We start from the raw sequence: 21,198 nt of genomic DNA, 5'->3' as shown, positions 1-21,198 counted from the left end.
TTTCTTTTGCTCTTTATCCCCAAGAACTTTTCTACAAATATTCCCAGCAGCTGCTGGCACCATTTCTCTCCTGGGAATGTTCATGCTTTACTTATATCTAGTAAGGGGTTTGGAGAAAACAATTCAGTCAGTAGGACTTCCCATTATACTAGGAATTGAGAAAGAATAACTTAGGAAGGTACATATTCCTTGATATCTGAAAAATCTATTTCATTAATATGAAATGCTTGGGCGCAAATTAGCCTACTCTTGCAATTTGGTCCTCTGCACATTAATGTAAGCTCTAGAGAGAAATGATTTGCCATATTAAAATTATGAAAAAAAGCCATTGAAGTTTAAATTGCAAAGCAAAACAAAACAAAACAAAAGTATTAGGTGGTTTCCCCCTTTAATTTTGCTGATGGAACAATTCTTGTACATTATCCCCATGGTGGTTTCTAGTGCTATTAGAAAATCTAATTAGCTATTTAGGTCTATATTTGCAAAGAAATGGTTTACTTAATAAAGAAAAGTAAACAATTGACAATGTGCATTTTCAATTTGTGGCAAGAAACCTGTGGATTTTATATTTAAAAAGAAAATTTAACTTTTACTGTTAAGAAAAAAATTACGGTATGACACTAGAAGAAAATGTAATGATAAAAATAAATTTTTCTTTTGCAAAGAGGAGATTCTTTGCAAAAGAACTTTTTATTTATTTAAATATCTATTTTACCTTATATAAACATAAACATTAAATACTGTATGGGGAACTTACTTATCCAATATATTGCAGTTAATCATTATACCCTACTTAATAGAGACTTCTAATATTTTTATTGAACTTCTAGTATTAAAGATTTGGAATCTTCATTCTTATAAGCCATTTAAATATACCTTGTATAAATAAATCATGAATGATTCTGAGTGAAAAATATCTTTTACATATAGACTTTATGCACATATACTCATTTTCAGTCTGAAAATACAAAATTTAATCTTAAAGTGAATTTATACTTTTTATGCCATAGTTACAGTGCCATTTTGTGGATTATCACACATATACCGATATGCAAAATTACCATTCACAAATCTTCAAAACTTTGAAAGAACAGGTAATAAAGGACAATAAATTAAGTGTAATGCCCATTCAACACATTCAAAGAGTGAATATTACCATATATTTAAGTAGTTTTGTTGTTAAGATATCTGCATAACAGTTACCAAACCTATTTTATGACAGTGAAAGTCACCTCTAAGGTAACTTTATATATATATATGTATTTATAACCATATTTTGGATGCATGACTATCAAATTAGATACAGTGTGAGTACAAACGAGATTGAGGTTACTTGAGCACCTACAAGTAAAGTTATTGTTATTGAAATGTATGGAATACATATTAAATATTTATATAATAGTAGCTTATGTGTTTTCATCGCTGTTTTGTATTCAATTGCAAGAATATGCTACAATTTATGTACTCATTCTATTGTTGAGGAAAAAATTATTTGAGACTTGTTGAGATTTGTTCTATGATTCAAAATAGTTTCCAATTTGCCAATTGTTCCATCTATATTGGAAAGGAATAAGTATTATGTTGAGTGAAGTGGAATGTTCTATATATCAAATAGGTGGGTTTGTTTTATCTACCCTGATAATTTTATGTTTATTTTATCAGTTCTGATTGTGGATTTATGTTTATCTATTTATTTGTATTAATTTTTGTTCTACATAAATAGAATCCACATTATTATAGGGATAATTTTGTATCTTTTATAATTGTTGCATCTTCACAGATTGACTTCTTTGTGATTCTCGTCCTCTCAGCAATGATTATTATTTTAAGTGTATACTATCAGATTTAGGATATGTATGCTTGATTGTTTTTGGTAATTATGTTTATGGAAAGTTACTTTCCATCTTTTACTTTGAATATTACAACGATACTTATATTTCAAGCATGCTTCTTATAAGCCACATAATAGAAGTTTTGGTTTGTTGGTTTGTTTTCCCTTTATGATAGACTTTTCTTGGATATTTAGTTCATGTATATTTAATGGAATTACCAGTATATGTGAATTCATATCTAAATGTACTATCTATATATTTGTTTCTTATTTTTATCTTTTTCATATTTTTTCCTCTTTTCTTCGTTTCTTTTGTAATAATCAATATTTTTGTTACTATCCATTTATCTCCTCTATTTGTTGATAGTTATATATTTTCTTATGTTTTGATAGTTGCCTTCTATATTACAACATGGATCTTTGATTTATTAGAATATAATATAAATAATTAATTTGTCTTATAAATTACTACCTGCCATACCCAGGCATTGCCAGGACCTTTGAGAACAAGTAAGCACTATTGACCACCTCTTGCCTTTTGTATTACTGTCATGCACTTTTCTTCCACACAAGAGATTGTGGTATTATTTTATGTATTCAGTATTAATACATATTGACTTACATATTTCCTGATTTTGTTGCTCTTGATGTCTTCTTCCATTTGCTTGTTTCCCTTTTGGATCATGCTCAGCTCCCTGCTGAGCTCTCTATAACATTTATTTTAATTTGGGTTTACTCATGGTAAATTCTATCAGTTTTTGGTGATTTGGAAATGTATCATTTCACTGTAACTATTAAAACATGTTTAAGGTGAGTTTTGAATTCTCTGTTGACTTTTTTCATTTAATATTTTAAAGATGGCCTCTGTTCTTTTTTAGTTTTCACTGTTTCTATTGAAAAGTCAGCTTGAAGTATTATATTGTTCCTTTAGAACAATATATCTCCCCCCCCCCTTATTGCTTTTAAGATATTCTCTCCCTCTCTCTTTTATTTCAGTGTAGATAGTTGTGTTTTTGTGTTAGGTCTCATTCAGCCTTCTTAAATCTGTGGCTTTATATATTTTGGTAGTTTTCAAAAATTTTCAGCCAGTATCTTCAAGTTTTAAATCTGCTCCATTCTTTCTCCCTTTACTTGGGTTTCTATAATTACACACATTAAACCTTTCACTATTTTCTTTCTTCCTCTAGTTTTATTTTTTTCTTTCTCTTCTTTTATCAGGATATTTTCCTTCAATGTAAGAATCTATATGTTTGTTAACAGAATTTAAATAAGAAATTTAAAAAAATAAACTTTTTAAATTTGCTTTTAAACACATGTATTTCTAATTTGCAATACCTATTTTCATTACTAGATTTTCCATATGACTTTTTTTTTATAAATGTGAGTTTTTGACAAAATTATTTTTGTTATTAGTTTTTCCTGATTATATAAATTACAGTTATTTTAGTTTCCTTATCTGATGACTCTAATAGCCGGATTATCTGTGGATCTGTTTCAATTTTCTTTTTTCCTTCATCCCATTTCTTACTACACCTGGTAGTTCTTTATTGAACATCCTACATATTATGAAAAAACTATTAAGCTTATGGAGGGTGTTATCTTCTTACAGAAATGGCATACCTATCCTAACCTCTGGCAGTTCCTCAGGGCAGTTTATCTCAATCCAATTTGGGAATTAAACAGCTAAATGCTGGATTACAATCTATAAATTTGAGTTGCCATCCAATTAGACCATTTCCTAAAATGTAGCTGTCTGAGGTTCTCAGCTGAATAAATTGCTTTCTAGGATCTTTCTAGGATCCTTTCTTTGGCAGGTCTTGAACTCCAATTTGTATTCTCAACATGGTACAACTACGGAACACTCTACTTGGCTTTTAAACTACTCCTATCATATAGAACTTTAAAAAGCAGCAAATTCTTTGAGGGGAATTACACATGAGATGTTGGCTCTTTTCTCATGATTCTCTAGATAATCCTGAATTCCATCTTTTATCTCGCAGTTCCATAGATGTCCATAAAGCTTGTTGGATGGCTTCTATGCCTACTAATTCTTGCCCTTTTCTTGGCTTCTCAGTCTCTTACCCAGAAGCAATAACTTCTAAACACTGAAGAGGAAAACAGAACTTAGAAACTCATTTCAGTGAGTTTTCTTTTTTAAGAATCTTGGTCCCTCAAGTCCTAGCTGTCTCAATAGCTCTCCAAAGTTGACAACTTCACAGTTTCTTTTTAACATTTTATATTTTACCTAGATAGTTTAGATTAGAGAGTTTTATATTTTATCTTGCTTTTATTTATAGGTTTGTTTTCATGTAGGGTTTTTTGTTAAAATAAAAAAAATCTTAAACAATTTTATAAAATAAATATTATGTCCATGCTTTGAACACTCAAAGACTTTTCTTTTTTTTTTTTCAAAGACTTTTCTGACTCAAAACATCTTATAGAATTCTCTATAGCTATAAAATCAACCCTTGAAAATAAAGTTTAGTGCTAATAACAGAGATTGCACCAAAAATGGCTGGACTTAGTGAAGAATTCTGGTTACTTCACTAATAATATTCAACATTCCCTCAAAATAAGCATGCAAGTTGTGTTGTTGCTGTATAGTCATAACTTCAGGACATACTTTCTACTCTTTGTCATGTGGACCTGCCTCTCACTGTTAACCTAATTTCTACTTAACAAAATTTTATAGTGTAATTTAAAATATTTTTTAAATAAACTCATTTTTAAAATCCTAACAATCAACTCATTTTTTTGCATTGATAAAACAGTTATGGAGAACTTCTGCTCTACCTTCTTTCAAATGAGTCCTTCATAAAGCTCACATCATGTATTACATGAATTAGAATACACAAAAAGGCAAATTTTTCTCTTTGATATCCCAGTGGGACTGAACTTTACTGGAAGAGAGATATTCATAAGAATAATTTTGTACATAATAGTCTCCTTATTTAATTAGTTGGTAACAAAAATCATGAAAATCACTTTTTAAGGCTTCTTATAATATTCTTGCTTTAGAAACTAAATTGAATATATTTTCTAAGACTTTCCAGACTTGAAAAGAGGAATATAAGGGAGTTGTGAAACACTGTCAATATTTTAGTTTTATAGATTCCAAGTAAAATTAGTAGCTTTACTTGAAATAGTTCATGATTAATGTCTCATTCCCAAGTTACTTCAGTCTAATTCTCTATTAATATTTGGTTGTCTCCTCAATGCCCTTTATTTTAAATATGCCAAAACACTTATATAAATATTAACCCAAACTTCCTTCTTTTCCCCCAGTGAGTTCCTCAGGTATACAAAGGAGCTTAATCCTTGAGAAGGATTTTTCTCAGTCCTTCAAATGACCTTTTGAAGGATATAGATTCGGATACCTGGAAAGATAGTTAGCTTCTATTGTGGAAGAGGTTTATGAAAAAGTTTGAAAGTTTGATTAGATCCACATGAAGTAGACAATAATATAGACACTCAAGATCATAGATTATAAGAAGGCAGCATTTACTGATCTGTCAGCATTGCTAATGTTAATAATAATGGTAGCTAATTATCAAATAGCACTATTTCAACATTCTCTACTATAAATTCAGTGTTAACTTAGAAGAAAAATCAGAAAAGTAAAAATTTACCGTTTTTCACAATGTAAAAATTGAGCTTTCATGAAATTTTATTTATTTAATTTCACATAGCAAAATATGGGACTGAAAATAAAATATACTGAGTCCCAAGTTTATTTCTTTCCACTATTGTGTACAAATCAAATTTTCAATACAATATCAACAATATCCCCATAACCACAACAACTTAAAAATACCTCTAACGCAAAAAGTAAAAGGTACAAATGGAAAAAATAAATAAATAAGAAAACCATGTTACTATTTTGCTCTCTGATTCCTGTCAGAGTATGAACTCGATTCCCCAGTCTAAGTATGTTCTTGTAAAATTCAGATACCTACAGGGACCAAAGAAGTAATACAAATTAGCGAAGTAGGTCACACATAACGAGTAGGGAGTGGTCAGGACTATAGGGATTATAGAGCTCATGTCCATGAAAATTGAATTTTTAAAAATGTTAACCAGAGTGTGGGTAATATATGACTGTAGATACTTGATAAAGGATAGTTCTAGGAATACAGGCAGGAGATGACTGACAGGAGAATGTGTTTGTCTTATGGTTAAAGGCTACAGATTAGTAAATTTCTGAGATAGCTGCTGCTGATTAACTTAGAAAACTTTTTAAAAATTAAATGGCAAGAGAAACTGTAAAAAATTAACAAATCTATTAGGTTAAATTGATACTGACTGCTACCTTTCTCAAAGAGTTTGGAAACAATTAGATAAGAATATATTTAAAGGTGAAATAACACGATTAAAGACAAGGAATAGTAAAGTTTTAAAGTGTGGATATGGTAATAATTATTGCTTTGAGGAAAGAGGCAAAGAAACAGGATTAAGGTCAGAAGAGCTTACAAACAGTTTTGTAAGGGTCTTTCTGAGATTGTCTTCTAATTCAATTCACAGTAATATTTTATGTTTCTATAAAATATTTCTACCAACTTATAATAGGACAGAGAATATATTATCTACTGATGTATGACATTTCATTTTAAAAAGATCTAATACTCAGAAATGTCCTTTACATGGCAAGTGGAATATTTATCCCTAACTTCCTGTCCTTCCGTTTTGGTTTGATTTTATTCTTTAAATTTACATTAGACTAGAGAGGAGTCAATGTGGCAGAGGAGTAGGGGGACCTTAAGCTTGCCTAGTCCCTCAAACACAGCTAGACAAATATCAAATCATTCTTAACACCAAAGAAATCTACCTGAGGACTGATAGAATAAACCACACGCAGAGGTAGAAAGATGGCCACATCATGGAAGGTAGGAGTGCAAAAGTTGATTTAGGGGAGAAAAGAATTGGTGCTATGGAGGGGAGGGGGCTTTGATCATATGGAGAAGAGCAAGAGAGAAGGAATGAGGGAGGAATGGAGGGGGGAAGGAGAAAGAGAGAGAGAGAGAAAGAAAGCAGTGCTGAGGGGATTGCACAAGAAAAATTCTTCTCCAAAATCGTTGACTGTGGAAAGTGGAGGGACTGACTACCACAAGTTTTTATAAATAACAGAGCTCAAAGTCTGATGTTTCAGAAGTTCACATCATTGTTGGGGTCATGCCTGTCAGCTTAGAGGTACTCCTGCAGGAGGAAGGTGGAGACTTGTGAATGGGCAGCAAGTGGTCTTAGGATCCCTGGTGGCATGGGGAGAAACAGTTCCCCTTCTTGGAGTGTATTTGGGAGGGGTGATGACAAAAGAGGTGGCAGTCACCAATGTGCTGTCCTGTTCATTAGCATAGGAATAGACATCTACTGAGGACAGCAAACCTTGATGCTGACTTTTTTGCTGCACTTTACCATACACTCCAAACCACCACATGGTAATGTGACTTTTTTTCTGGGACAAGCCAGTACTGGCCACAGAGTGGTGAGACTACCCCAGAGGTTCAGCATGGGTTTACACCATGTGGATCTCCAGAATAGGGAGTTCTGAAACCCAGCCACTTATCTGAAATAAAACGCTGGAGTACTTCGCCACCTGGCAGACAGACAGCTCAGACACAGACAGGGCAGAGGCAGGAATCTGATAGAAACTGAGGACATAAAGGGGGAGATTGTTTGGTCTTCTGTGAGGGCTTCCCGAATTGTGGCAGGTGCAAACTACCCGCTTCAGGGATAAGGGAACAGGGCCATGCCATTTCCACCCTCCCATCAGCACTGACCAACTTCAGTGAGTAACACAGCACCCCCAGTGGAGGCTGGGGCAGTATACTAAGCCCCACCCCCTGTGCCCTGCAAGTGCACCTCCACTGTGGCAGGTTTGCCTGAGAATCAATGCAGTGGGGCCCTCCCTCAGAAGACCAGCACAAACCCTTCGCACACACCAAGTCTACTGATCAGAGTGCTACCAAGCTTTAACTCTAGCTTCTTTTAACACGCAGACAAAACACACCTAATTAAAACTTACTACACAGTGGACAAGGTCCAAACATCCCTACTGCAGGCAAGGAGAAGCTCTGCGGAGGACTGACCTGAGGGAAGGAGCAACAAAAATGCAACAGCAGAGCACACACTCTGAAATACCTCCTGCAGCAGCAGGCCCAAGACAGTATATGACCCTTTCTTAATATGGCCATTACTCTCAGGAGCAGGAATATAACAGGCTTTCCTAACAATCACACAAAACACAGTGACCTAGACAAAAATGACAAAAAGGAAGGAATTCACCCCAAAAGAAAGAACAAGAAGAAATAAAAGCCAGGGATTTAATCAAACTGGATATAAGTGAGATGCCTGAACCAGAATTTAAGACACCAATTGTAAGAATACTAGCTGGGCTTGGGGAAAATATAGAAGACACTAGAGAATCCCTTATTGCAGAGATAAATGAATTAAAAACTAGTCAGGCCAAAATTAAAAGTGATATAAGTGAGATGCAAAACCGACAGGATGCAATGACAACAAGGATGGGTGAAGCAGAGGAATGAGTCAGTAATGTAGAATATAAAATTATGGAAAATAATGAAGCAGGAAAGAGGAGGAAATGAAGAGTATTGGTACCCAAATGTAGACTTAAGGAAATTAATGACTCCTTAAAACATAATAACATTCATATCATAGGAGTTCCAGAAGAAAAGAGAGGGAAAAAGAGGCAGAGGGTTTATTTGAGCAAATTATAGCTGAAAACTTCCCTAATCTGGGGAAGGAAATACACATCAAAACCCAAGGCACAGAGAATGCCCATAAAATTTGACAAAAGCTGCCCACACCAAGACATATCATAGTCAAATTCACAAAATACACAGACAAGGAAATAATATTGAAAGCAGCAAGGGAAAAAAAAAGTCCTTAACCTACAAAGGAAGATAAATAAGGTTAGTAGCAGATTTCTCCATAACTTGGCAAGCCAGAAGAGAGTGGCAGGATATATTCATCTTGCTGACTGGGAAAAATATGCAGCTTACAGAATACTTTATGCAATAAGGCTGTCATTCAGAATAGGAGAAATAAAGAGTGTCCCAGACAAACAAAAACTAAGGAATGTGTGAACACTAAACCAGTGCTGCAAGAATATTAAAAGAGACTCTTTGGGAAAGATCAAAAGCCACAAAGCCTAGAAAGGAACAACAAACACCATCAGAAACACCAAATTTACAGGTAACACAAAGGCACTAAATTCATACCTATCAATAATTACTCTGAATGTAACTGGACATAATACTCCAATCAAAAGACATAGCATATCAGAATGGATGAAAACAAAAAAAGAAAAAAAAAGACCCATCTATATGTCGCCTACAAGAAATTGATTTTAGACCTAAAGACACGTGTAGATTGAACGCGATGGGATGGAAAACCATCTATTGTGCTAACAGACATCAAAATAAAGCCAGAATAGCCATACTTATGTGAAGTAAACCAGATTTTAAACTAAAGCCTGGGGACGCTCAGTGGTTGAGCAGCTGCCTTTGGCTCAGGGCATGATCCTGGAGTCCCAGGATCAAGTGCCATACTGGGCTTCCTTCATGGAGCCTGCTTCTCCCTCTGCCTATGTCTCTGCCTCTCTCTCTCTCTCTCTCTCTCTCTCTCTCTCTCTCTGTATCTCATGAATAAATAAATAAAATATTTTTTAAAAATTAAAAAATAAACCAAAGGCTGTAACAAGAGATGAGGAAGAGCACTATATCATAATTAAGGGTCCATCCAGCAAGAAGATCTAATAACTATAAATAATTATGCCCTCAACTTGGGAGCACCCAAATATAAAAACCAATTAATAATAAATGTAATGAAATTCATTGATAGTATTACAATAATAGTAGGGGATTTTAACACCCCATTTACAAGAATGGATAGATCATCTAGGCAGAAAATCACCAAGGAAACCATGGCTTTGAATGACACACAGAACCAGATGGACTTAACGGATATATTCAGAACATTTCATTTTAAAGCAGCAGAATACACATTCTTTCCAAGTGCATCTGGAACATTCTGGGAAGAGATCACATACTGGGTCATATATCAGCCCTCAACAAGAACAAAAAGATTGAGATCACATCATGCATATTTTCAGATCACAAAACTATGAAACTTGAAATCAACCACAAGAAAAAATTTAGAAAGACCACAAATACACGGAGTTAAACAACATCCTACTAAAGAATAAATGGGTTAGCCAGGAAATTAAAGAAGAAATTAAAAAATACATGGAAGCAAATGAAAATGAAAACACGATAGTCCAAAACCTTTGCGATGTAGCAAAGGCAGTCCTAAGTATTTTGGAATGCAGGCCTATCTAAAGAAGCAAGAAAGTCTGAAATACACATCCTAACCTTACACGAAAAGGATCTAGTAAAGGAACAGCAAGTAAAGCCTAAAGCCAACAGAAGGGAAATGATAAAGATTAAACAGAAATAAATGATAGAAACAAACAAACACACAGTAGAACAGATTAATGAAACTAAGAGCTGCTTCTTTGAAAGAGTTAATAAAACTGATAAACCCCTATCCAGACTTATGAAAAAGGAAAGAGAATGGACCCCAAAAAATAAATTTATGAATAAAAGAGGAGAGATCACAACCAACACCACAGAAATCCAAACAATCATAAGAGAATAGTATAAAAAATTATATGCCAACCAACTAGGGAATCTGGAAGAAATTGATAAATTCCTAGAAACATACTATCAAAACTGAAACACGAAGAAATAGAAAGTTTGAACAGATGTATAACCAGCAAAGAAACTGGATCTGTAATCAAAAATCTCCCAACAAACAGAATTCCAGGACCAGATGCCTTCTACCAGAATTTAAAGAAGAGCTAATACCTATTCTTTTCAAACTGTCCCAAAAAATAGAAGTGGAGGAAAACTTCCAAACTCCTTCTATGAGGCCAGCATTACCTTGATTCTTTTTTTTTTTTTAAGATTTTATTTATTTATTCATAGAGACAGAGAGAGAGAGAGGCAGAGACACAGGCAGAGGGAGAAGCAGGCTCCATGCAGAGAGCCTGACGTGGGACTCGATCCAGGGTCTCCAGGATCACGCCCCTGACGGCAGGCGGCGTCAAACTGCTGTGCCACTGGGGCTACCCCATTACCTTGATTCTAAGCCAGACAAAGCCACCACTAAAAAGGAAAATTATAGGTCAATATCCCTGATGAACATGGATGCAAAAATTCTCAACAAGATACTAGCAAATTGAATCCAACAGTACATTAAAATAATTATTCACCAAATCAAGCAGGATTTTATCAATGTGATACACTGCATTAATAAAAGAAAGGATAAGAACCAAACGATCCTCTCAGTAGATGCAGAAAAAGCATTTAGCAAAGTACAGCATCCATTCTTTATGAAAAACCTCAACAAAGTAGGTGTAGATGGAACATACCTCAACATCATAAAGGCCGTATATACAAAATACCCACATCTAGTATTATCCTCAATAGGGAAAATCTGAGAGCTTTTCCTCTATGGTCAGGAAAAATAAAAGGGATGTCCACTACTTAAAATAGTACTGGAAGTCTTAGCCCCAGAAATCAAGCAACAAACAAGAAATAAAAGGCAATCAAATCAGTGAGAAAGAAGTTAAACTTTCACTATTTGGAGATGACAGGGTACTCTAAGAAGAAAACCTGAAGGACTCCACCCAAAAATTGCTAGAACTAATACATGAATTCAGCCAAGTCACAAGATATAAAATCGATGTAGAGAAATTTGTTGCGTCTCTATACACCAATAATGAAGCAGCAGAAAGAGAAATCCAGGAGTCAATCCCATTTACAATTGTACCAAAACCAATAAAATACCTACTAATAAACCTAACCAAAGAGATAAAAGATCTGTACTCTGAAAATTACAGAATACTTACGAAAGAAATTGAAGAAGACGAAAAGAAAGGGAAAATCATTCCATGCTCATGGATTGGAAGAACATGCTAAAATGTCTATGCTACTACAACTTTAATGTAATCCCTATTAAAATATCACCAGCATCTTTCATAGAGCTAGAATTACTCTACAACCCAGCAATTGCACTACTAGGTTTTTACCCAAAGGATACAAAAATACAGATTGGAAAGGGTATGCACACCCTAATGTTTATAGCAGTAATATCAACAATAGCCAAACTATGGAAATAGCCCAAATATCCATCAATTGATGAATATATATATTCATTAAATCTATAACTTTGTTATATTCAATATATATTCAGAATATATATATATTATTGTTTATCATATATATATAATGGATAATAGTCCAAATTAAACATATTAGTCCAAATATATATTTGGACTATTGCAGCCATCAAAAAGAATGAAATCTTGCCATTTGCAATGACATGGATAGAACCAGAGAGTATTATGCTAAGTGAAATAAGTCAGAGAAAGACAAATAGCATATGATTTCACTCATATGTGGAATTTAAGAAAAAAGAAAACAGATGAGCATATGGGAAGGAAAAAAAGAGAGGGAAGCAAACCATGAGATCCTTAATGACAGAGAACAAACTGAGGGTTGATGGAGGGAGGTGGAGGGGGGATGGGCTAAATGGTGATGGATACTAAGGAGAGCACTTATATGTAAGTGATAAATCATTAAATTCTACTCCTGAAACCAATATTGCATTATACATTGACTAACTAGAATTTAAATAAAAACTTGAAGAAAAATAAACAAATACATTTGCATAGAGTAAATCTAATCTCATATCACAATAAATCATTGACTTCATAGAGAGGGAATTGGTTAGTTTCCCAAGAATCTTCAAGTCTCTGAGTTAAAAAGTCCTGAGTTCATAAAACATGTTCATGATTCTTCTCCCTTCATGTTCCTTCTTGACTCTTCTTACATGTTCACAAGCAAAGGTTCAGATTTTTTAAATGGGAAATACAATTTAGTAATGGTTGGGTGGAGAATTATGGCCAGAAAATAAGTCTAATTAAATCTCTTGAAATCAATCATGAAATTTACCTAGGATTTTGATAATAGGTAGGGAAGATATTTAAGACTGTAGATTGGCAACATAACTATTTAATCAACAAATATTTACTGAAGACACATTAGGCCAAATCAATGTGTTAGGCCCCAAGGATATAGTGGTTTTGTTTATCAGTTAAAAAAAAATAATAAAAGGAAATAGAAGGAAGATGAAAAGAGGTAAATGAAAAGAGGGAGGAATGTCAAGGAACTCAAATTCTAGGAATATTCATGATCTAATCTAAGAAATCTGAGTATGTATCAATCACAGAAATGCAAAATTCTAAATATTTTGTCAGATTTGGCGATCTGAATGGAGCCAAAATCCACCCCACTAATGTTCATGAAAACGTAGCCTTTTTTAAACTAAACTGAATGACATATGTGATTGGTGGTTGTATATAATTTAAAAATACCAAATCCAAACTCTTTACTTTAAAAGTAAAGTTGTTGCTGGTGTCTTAAGAGATTCTTCAGGTTGATTTCACAGCCAATCTTATCAATGGTGAAAAAAGTGGACATTTAAGTAGGAAAGAAAATATCATGACTGTGGTAAATTTCACAACCGATGCGCCCTCCAAAGCTGAGCTGTAAGCACAGGCTGAATATGTAAATAGCATCTGCTTTCCTAAACCTGGGGAAATCTTTCCAAAATACACAGTGGAAAGATGGCAGCATGGCCACATATAATAAGTAAAAGATGAATATTCTATATATGCAGATAGATATAAAAGTGAATTTGTATACATACACATTTGCATGCACATGGGATATGTACTTATGTACAAAATATGGATTTTTTTTGCCACAGTTCCGTCAAAAGCTCTGCTCTGGAGGAAATGATAGTACTTAGCTGTTTATAATGTTGCTAGTTGTAGAATGTTTGATATTCTATTTATCTGCTACCACTACTATGTGACTGATAAACGCATGCTTGTCTATACATTAGTAAATAATTTGGGTTTATTACTAACTGAATATGATGCAGAGCACTTTAATATGACTATAATGTAGATTATTTTGCTGTCATTCTATATAAATAACAATTTGATAGACTGGAAGAGCTATGTAAAGTACTTGGGACTTATAATTTTTATTTAACACCTTCATATGTTATTTCAGATCATTGTCAATTGCAATAAGGTATTTAAAAAATGGCTCCCTGCCTTCAATGTTTCCAGATTTGTGAATTTACAAAATATATTTAGTTGTGTAATAGCTTTTAGTTTTTCATGCAACAGGGAAACATTGCATGCGTACGCTCTCAGAGGTTTTTTTGTTTGTTTGTTTCTGGTTTTTTGTTTTTTTTTTTTGCAAATTCTAAATCATAGTCTGACTCTATTAGCGTGTGTTTAGTAAGACACGACAGGATGTTGTCGCTTGGCTATAAGAGGAAGGTAAGAATCTATGGATACTAGAGTGAACCAGCTGGTCATGTGCCAGCTCCATATGCATGCATAAGCGTGTGTATTTTCCTGGCTAAAGCAGAACTAGTGGTTCTAATTCCAGCCTCAATTAAAATAATCAATTAGATCATTAGAACGAAGGTATTGTTAGTAAATTACATTCATTAATGATTTTAGTATGAGATAATGCCTTCAATTGCAAGAAATAAGTGTAAGAGCTCCAGTCTTTCTATTTTCTAGGCAATTTCCTAAGCATCATTAAAAATAACACAAAAACAGAAGGAAACATGATACCTACTTCACAGCAAAAATTTCCATCAAAGCTAAGCATTTATTAACTTTCACAGTAGTACCGTGAATAAGAATGTTGTTCATAAAGTGCTAATTTCTCATCACACATATTGTCTGTGCTCACTTCTTTATCAGCTTCACGTATATTTGTCATTGTGCAGTTTATTTTCCTATAATTGGAGAAAAGCGGTGTATCATCTGTTTCACCTCTCGCCAAAAGGAGTTCATTCTAACTTCTAGGTCATGAACGAATCATTTTAGATTGTCTAAAAGATACCAACGTTCTTATCAGAGACTGCTATCAAGGGAGAAATAGCAATTAGTAATGCCATATTGTGTGAGGCCTATTTCTAATTATGTCATCATTCATGAATGTTACTTTAGGAAGTAAATTCTCTCCTCTAAAAAAGACTGAGCAAAAAGTCATATAACAGTAATTCTGATGTTTGCTTTTTAATGCCAATTTTCTTTTCTGAAGGAATTTAAAAACAAAACAAAAAAACCTTCACCAAGAGTTCTTGGAAATTAAAGTGAAATGTCTATTTTCTGTTTGTGAAACTGACAGCTGAAATTTCCAGCATCTTTGTGGAATTTTGTGCAAACTTTATGACTTTCTTTAGATGAGTCATAGAACATATGAAAGTTGGTTTTAAGGGGTCTTAAAGAACTCTCACTACTAATCCCAATTCATCAAAGAAGCACTATTCTTTTTTCTCCAAAATCTGTCTCCTCTCCAAAAAAGAGAAGAGGTGGTTTAAATATATAAACTTATATATTTATATATTTATATAAATACCTCGTTTGGAGTAAATGTAGGAGACAAAATTTTGTTTTCTTACAGAGTCAAATTATTATGATGTGGTTTGAACTCCTGGAGCATTCTAAAGATCTACCTCCCATCCTGGATTCTTTTCATCAACACATATTCCCTCAGGTCTTTCCCACACCCTATACCTGCAAAATATTAAAATAATAAAACCTCCCCCTTAACTTGATTTCCTCCTGCTGCTACTGCCTCTTTTCTCTTCTCCATCATGGATAATTTGTTAAATTATCTAAACACACCCCCCTTTGCTCAGTTCCTCAATTCCTTTGTCACTGTTCTCCATCTCCAAAGCAGATCCTGAGATGGAGTTTGGGATGCGAGATATTAATTGGAGATTCACACCGGTGAGAGGAAGGGATGACATGTCAGATAGGGCAGAAGGAGAAACTGAACTGGGTGCTGGCTGGTCAAAATCTCAGCCAAGCCAGCAAGAAATGTGGGAGACATACTGACCATCAGAATGTTCCACACTGGGCTGAAAACTGACATGCCTTGTTCAGCAATCTGGCACAGGTTGTCTCTAGAAGAGTCTGGCTTGGGGCCAGTGGCTCTCTGAAGCAGATGCCCACCTTGAAAGGACAGATGGGGAGAGGCTGTCTGCTAACTGTACTCCCCTCAAAGAGGGATCTGGACAATAGTTCTCCCTACCACACCATTCCTTTATGATTTTTACAATTTTTCAGCATAGCTCCTTTACCAAAGATCACCAATGACCGTCTCTCTAATAAACAATTTTCAGCTTTATGTCATTTTACCTATTCCAAGCACAATCATTGTATTCATCCTGTCCTGCCTATTTAAGCTCATCACAAGGGAGGCCTTAGTTTACATCGTCAAGGCCTGCTCTCCAACATACTGCTTACACTGATACTATATACATGCAACCCATGAAATAGAAATATTTAGATTATCCTCTGCAATTTTTCCTGAATGAAAAAAAATAGAATTTTTTTTTTGCCTTGCTTTTTTAAGTTTCTAAACTGTATAGTCCATGGAGGAAAAAAATTAGCCATTCTGTTCAGGATGTAGTTAAGGAGAACCATGCTGGTATGGCAATTACACCACAATCAATAGAAATATTCTGCAAGCCCTGATTTGCAGTAAACTCTTGGCTTAAATTTAGTGACATTATTTCCATTGTTCATTTGGCTGTTTTTATTGAACTATTACAAGAATTTGGGGGTGGGGTGGGCGGTTGCAGAATGGGTCCTTAGAACATTTTAGCAGTCACGGACCTTGCTTCTGGTTTGTTACTGACTTGTTCAATTAGTCGAGATTGATACAGAATATCTGGTTTCCCGGATATTGCTTATTGCTAAACACAACCATCTTATTCAACGTTGCTTCATAAAGTAAGAAAAACCAAAATACATGATCAATAGCCTGGGATCAAACCAAGTCTAATACCATGATAGGCGGGAACAAAGAGGATTATAATAATTGTTGCTACCTAAAAGTGCCTATATGTAAAAAGCATATGATTCTTGGTTTACGATGTAATTGACTCCTCCAAATAACAAGGTAGGTGTTATAATTCCCATTTTCCAAGAAAATTGAGGCCTAAAGAGTCTTTTTTAAAAAATGTCTTATATGGCAGAGTCAAAAATTAAACTTGAAACCACTGTGATCTGATACCTTTAACAATTCCTAACTCACTTTGAAACCAGGAAGTTGCTTATTGTCACCTCTCCTTTGCACCCCTCCCACTCTTGTGCCATCCATTCTGAACTCTCTGGAACTTTTTGTGTAAGGTAAATGTTGGAACCTGTTGCTTCTTTTGCCTTAACACTCATAAACTCCCTTTCTCCCTGTGCTCCTGTGCTCCCTTTTACCTTGCTACTCATCCTTAAGAGTCAGCCTCCATATTCCTTGCTTAGGGATGGAATGGCCAACCTCCCAGGAATGGCTGAGATCCTCTGTATTCACATGGACAATATTCCTGACAGCCTCTTTATAGCACTTACCTCACACACTTAGTGTTCTCTCAATTAATTTGAATTACTAAACGATATATATGTTCTGGATTAAAACCTAAGTGTTAATGAAGAGCCTAACCAAAACCAAAACTTTCTCCTCCCTCTCTCTGTTTTACTCCCTGAATTGATATTGGTAAAAGTTAGCTTTTTTAATACTTTTGCTCCCTTTAAATCAAAGATATGCATGCATATTTAGAGTCTTTTTTTTAAATGGAATGATTATATATGTATGTATAGTTAGGTATTTGTACATGGGTATATACATATATATATGCATACATACTACTTTGTATTTTTATCTTACTTTGCAATATTGTATGAATTTCCTACCTACCTCATATCTATCTAGAGATATTTATATATGTACCTATAAATATGTCTTATTTCCATTTTATTTCAAAGCTTGGGCATGCCAATATTAGTCAACCTACTATTGTTAGGAATTTAGGTTATCTCTAATTTATTGCTACATTAAATATCCTTGGGTGTATGTCTTTATTATTTCTCATATATTTTGAGTGAATTCTACAAACAGAAATACTGAGTTAAGGGTGGGCCCACTTTTTGTTTTAATATATATTGCCAGAATTTATTCCAGAACTATTATTTTAAATAAATCCCAACAAGAGTATAAAAGAGTATTCTAAATCCCCTGGATCTGCCATCACATTCCTGTTATCGCTGGGAGATTTCAGCCCTTTTATTTATTTTTTCTAATTTAAGAGGAGCAAAACATTGTATTTCATGATTGTAATGGATATTTCTCTGATTATTGGTATAATTCCTTTTTAAAAATTGATTTTATTTTTTTAGAGAAGTTTTAGGTTCATAGCAAGATTGAGTGGAAAGTACAGAGATTTACAATATAACACACTCATACATTCATAGCATTTTCTACTATCAACATGCCTCACCACAGTGGGACATTTGTTCATCGTTTGATGAACCTACATTAACACATCATTATATCCAGAGTTTATAATTTACATTAGGGTTCACTGTTGATGCCATATATTATTCTAAAAGTTAAGACAAATAAATACTAGTATATATCCACAATTATGATATTATATAGAGTAATTTCAAAGCCCTCAAATTTCTCTGTAATTCTCCTATTTATCCCTCCTCCCATCAATCCCTGGCAACCACTGATCTTTTCAGTCTCTATAGTTTTGCTTTTCCAGATGTCATAGAGTTGGAGTCCTACAGTACGGAGCTGTTTCAGATTGTCTTCTTTCACTTGGTAATATGTATATAAGATTCAGTAATTTTTTAATGACTTTATAGATCACTTATATGTATAAATTCCATAGTCTGGGTAGACCACTTTATCCATTCACCTACGGAGGGACATCTTGGTTGCTTCCAAGTTATGGCAATTACAGATAAAGCTGCTATAAACATCTGCATACAGGGTTTTTTGTAGACATAAATTTTCAACTCCATTGGGTAAATACCAGGGAGTGTAATTGCTGAATTATATAGTAAGAGAATGCTTAGTTCTGTAAGAAAGTACCAAACTGTCTTCCAAATAGGTTGTACCATTTCACATTCCCACCAGCAATAAATGAGAGTTCCTGTTGCTAACATTGTCACCTGCATTTGATATGTGTTCCCAGTTTTGACCATTCTGCTATATGTGTAATGTTGTCTCATGTTTGTTTTAATTTACATTTCCTGATAGTATGATACATTTTTATATGCTTATTTACCATCTGTGTATATTCTTTGGTAAGATGTCTAGTTAAGTCTTTGGCCATTTTTAATCAGTTTCTTTTTCTTGTTGAGTTTTAAGTGTTCTTTGTATGTATTTTGCATAGAAGATGTATCTTTTGCAAGATTTTATCCCAATATGTGGCTTGTTTTCTCATTCTCTTGATATAGTCTTGCACAGACAGAAGTTTTTAATATAAATAATGTTCAATTTACCAATTATTTCTTTCATTTATCATGGCTTTGGTATTGTAACTAAAAAGTTATCTCCATATCCAGGGTCATCTAGGTCACCTCCTATGTTATATTCCAGGAGTTTTATAGTTTTGCATTTTACATTTAGGTCTATGATCCACTTAGAGTCAATACTTGTGAAGGCTATAAAGTCTTTGTATATATTTACTTTTTTGCACATGAATGTCCAGTTGTTCCAACATAATTTGTTTAAAAGACCATCTTTGCTCCAATGTATTGCTTTTTCTCCCTGTGAAAGATTAGTTGACTATATTGGCTCTACCTTTGGGCTGTCTATTCTATTCCATTAACAAATTTGTTATTTCACCAGTACCATACTTGTCTTGATTACTGTACCTTTACAATAAGTCTTGAAGTCGGGAGATTTCACTCTTCCATCTTTGTTCTCCTTCAATGTTATGTTGCTTACTCTGGGACTTTGCTTCTCTATTTTTTTTTCTAAGATTTTATTTATTCATGAGAGACACAGAGACAGAGGCAGAGACAGAGGCAGAGGGAGAAGCAGATTTCCTGTGGGAGCCTGCTGTGGAACTCAATCCCAGGACCCCAGGATCATGACCTGAGACAAAGTCAGACACTCAACAACTGAGCCACCAAGGTGCCCCCACCCTGCTTATTTTTTAAGATTTTATTTATTTGTTCATGAGAGACTTTGCCTCTCTATTTAAACTTTAGGATCAGTTTGTTGATATCCCACAAAATAACGTAGTGGGATTTCAACTTGGATTGCATTTAATCTATAGATAGAGTTGAGGAAAAACTAATCCTGACAATATTGAATCTTCCTATCCATGAACATAGTATATTCTCCACTTATTTAGCTTTTTGTTGTTATTGTTGTTATTCATCACTTTTAGTTTTCCTTATATATACCTTGTACATATTTTCTTAGATTTATAGCTAAATATTTAGTTTTTAGGGGTGCTAATAAAAGTGGTACTGTGTTTTTAATTTCAAATTCTGCTTGTTTAGTATATTAATGTGCATTTTGTTTTACTTCAAATACTCTTTTCTCTTTCAAACCATGGGTCCTGACTTTTAATTAGGAATGTCTGGTCACTGCAAACATCTGGTTTCTTCTACCTTCATCCTGGAATTGTACTTTCTCCCTAATATTGCACCAGTATCTTTATCTAAAAAGTAAAAGATTTATTGAAGAGCCAACAAAAAGTAAGCTTAAAAGCTCCCACTTACAAGATCACTTTTCTGTTCCTAATTTGTAGGAACATTTAAAATTTCCCCTTGGGGCTCAGAAGCTTCAGGCTCTACCTATATCCACCATCCTAAAGTTTACTCTGTTTTGCTTATGTCCCATCCATCTTGATCTCCCTTTTGCATTGGATTCTGTTGATATTCTCTTCATTGCTGAAACTTCTTGGTACTTTTTAGTTTCCTGTAATCTTATAGTAGTTTCCTATGAATTCTTTCCTGATTTAGTCAGTTCTGTTTCTCCATTTGAAAAGTTTGGAGAGTCCACAAATAAAATATTGTTTGCCATAATTCCTCATCATTATCAACATGCTTGGGATGATAATTGGCCCTATCATTATTCAAGAAAACAACAAAAAAATTAAAAATTTTGTATTCATTTAGTATCTCCTTATTTCTAGTTACTAAGCCTATTAATTCCCTCCTTCCTTTAAATCCCATATCTTTGTGCTGTAACTTACTATCTATACATCATTCTGCACTTGTTCTCTGTATCAATGTCACTATTGCCTTCTTAACTCTACAATAATTCAGCTGACAGCTACTAAAGGAGTTTTTACTGAATAGCCATTTTCAGTTATTTGTTCCCATATTTAAGAATTTGTATTCTATTGCACATATCAAAATAAATTCAAATTCCATAGTCAAACTC

Source organism: Vulpes vulpes, chromosome 1 (genome assembly GCF_048418805.1).
Source record: "Vulpes vulpes isolate BD-2025 chromosome 1, VulVul3, whole genome shotgun sequence".
NCBI classification, from domain to species: domain Eukaryota; kingdom Metazoa; phylum Chordata; class Mammalia; order Carnivora; family Canidae; genus Vulpes; species Vulpes vulpes.
This window is presented reverse-complemented; position numbering follows the sequence as displayed.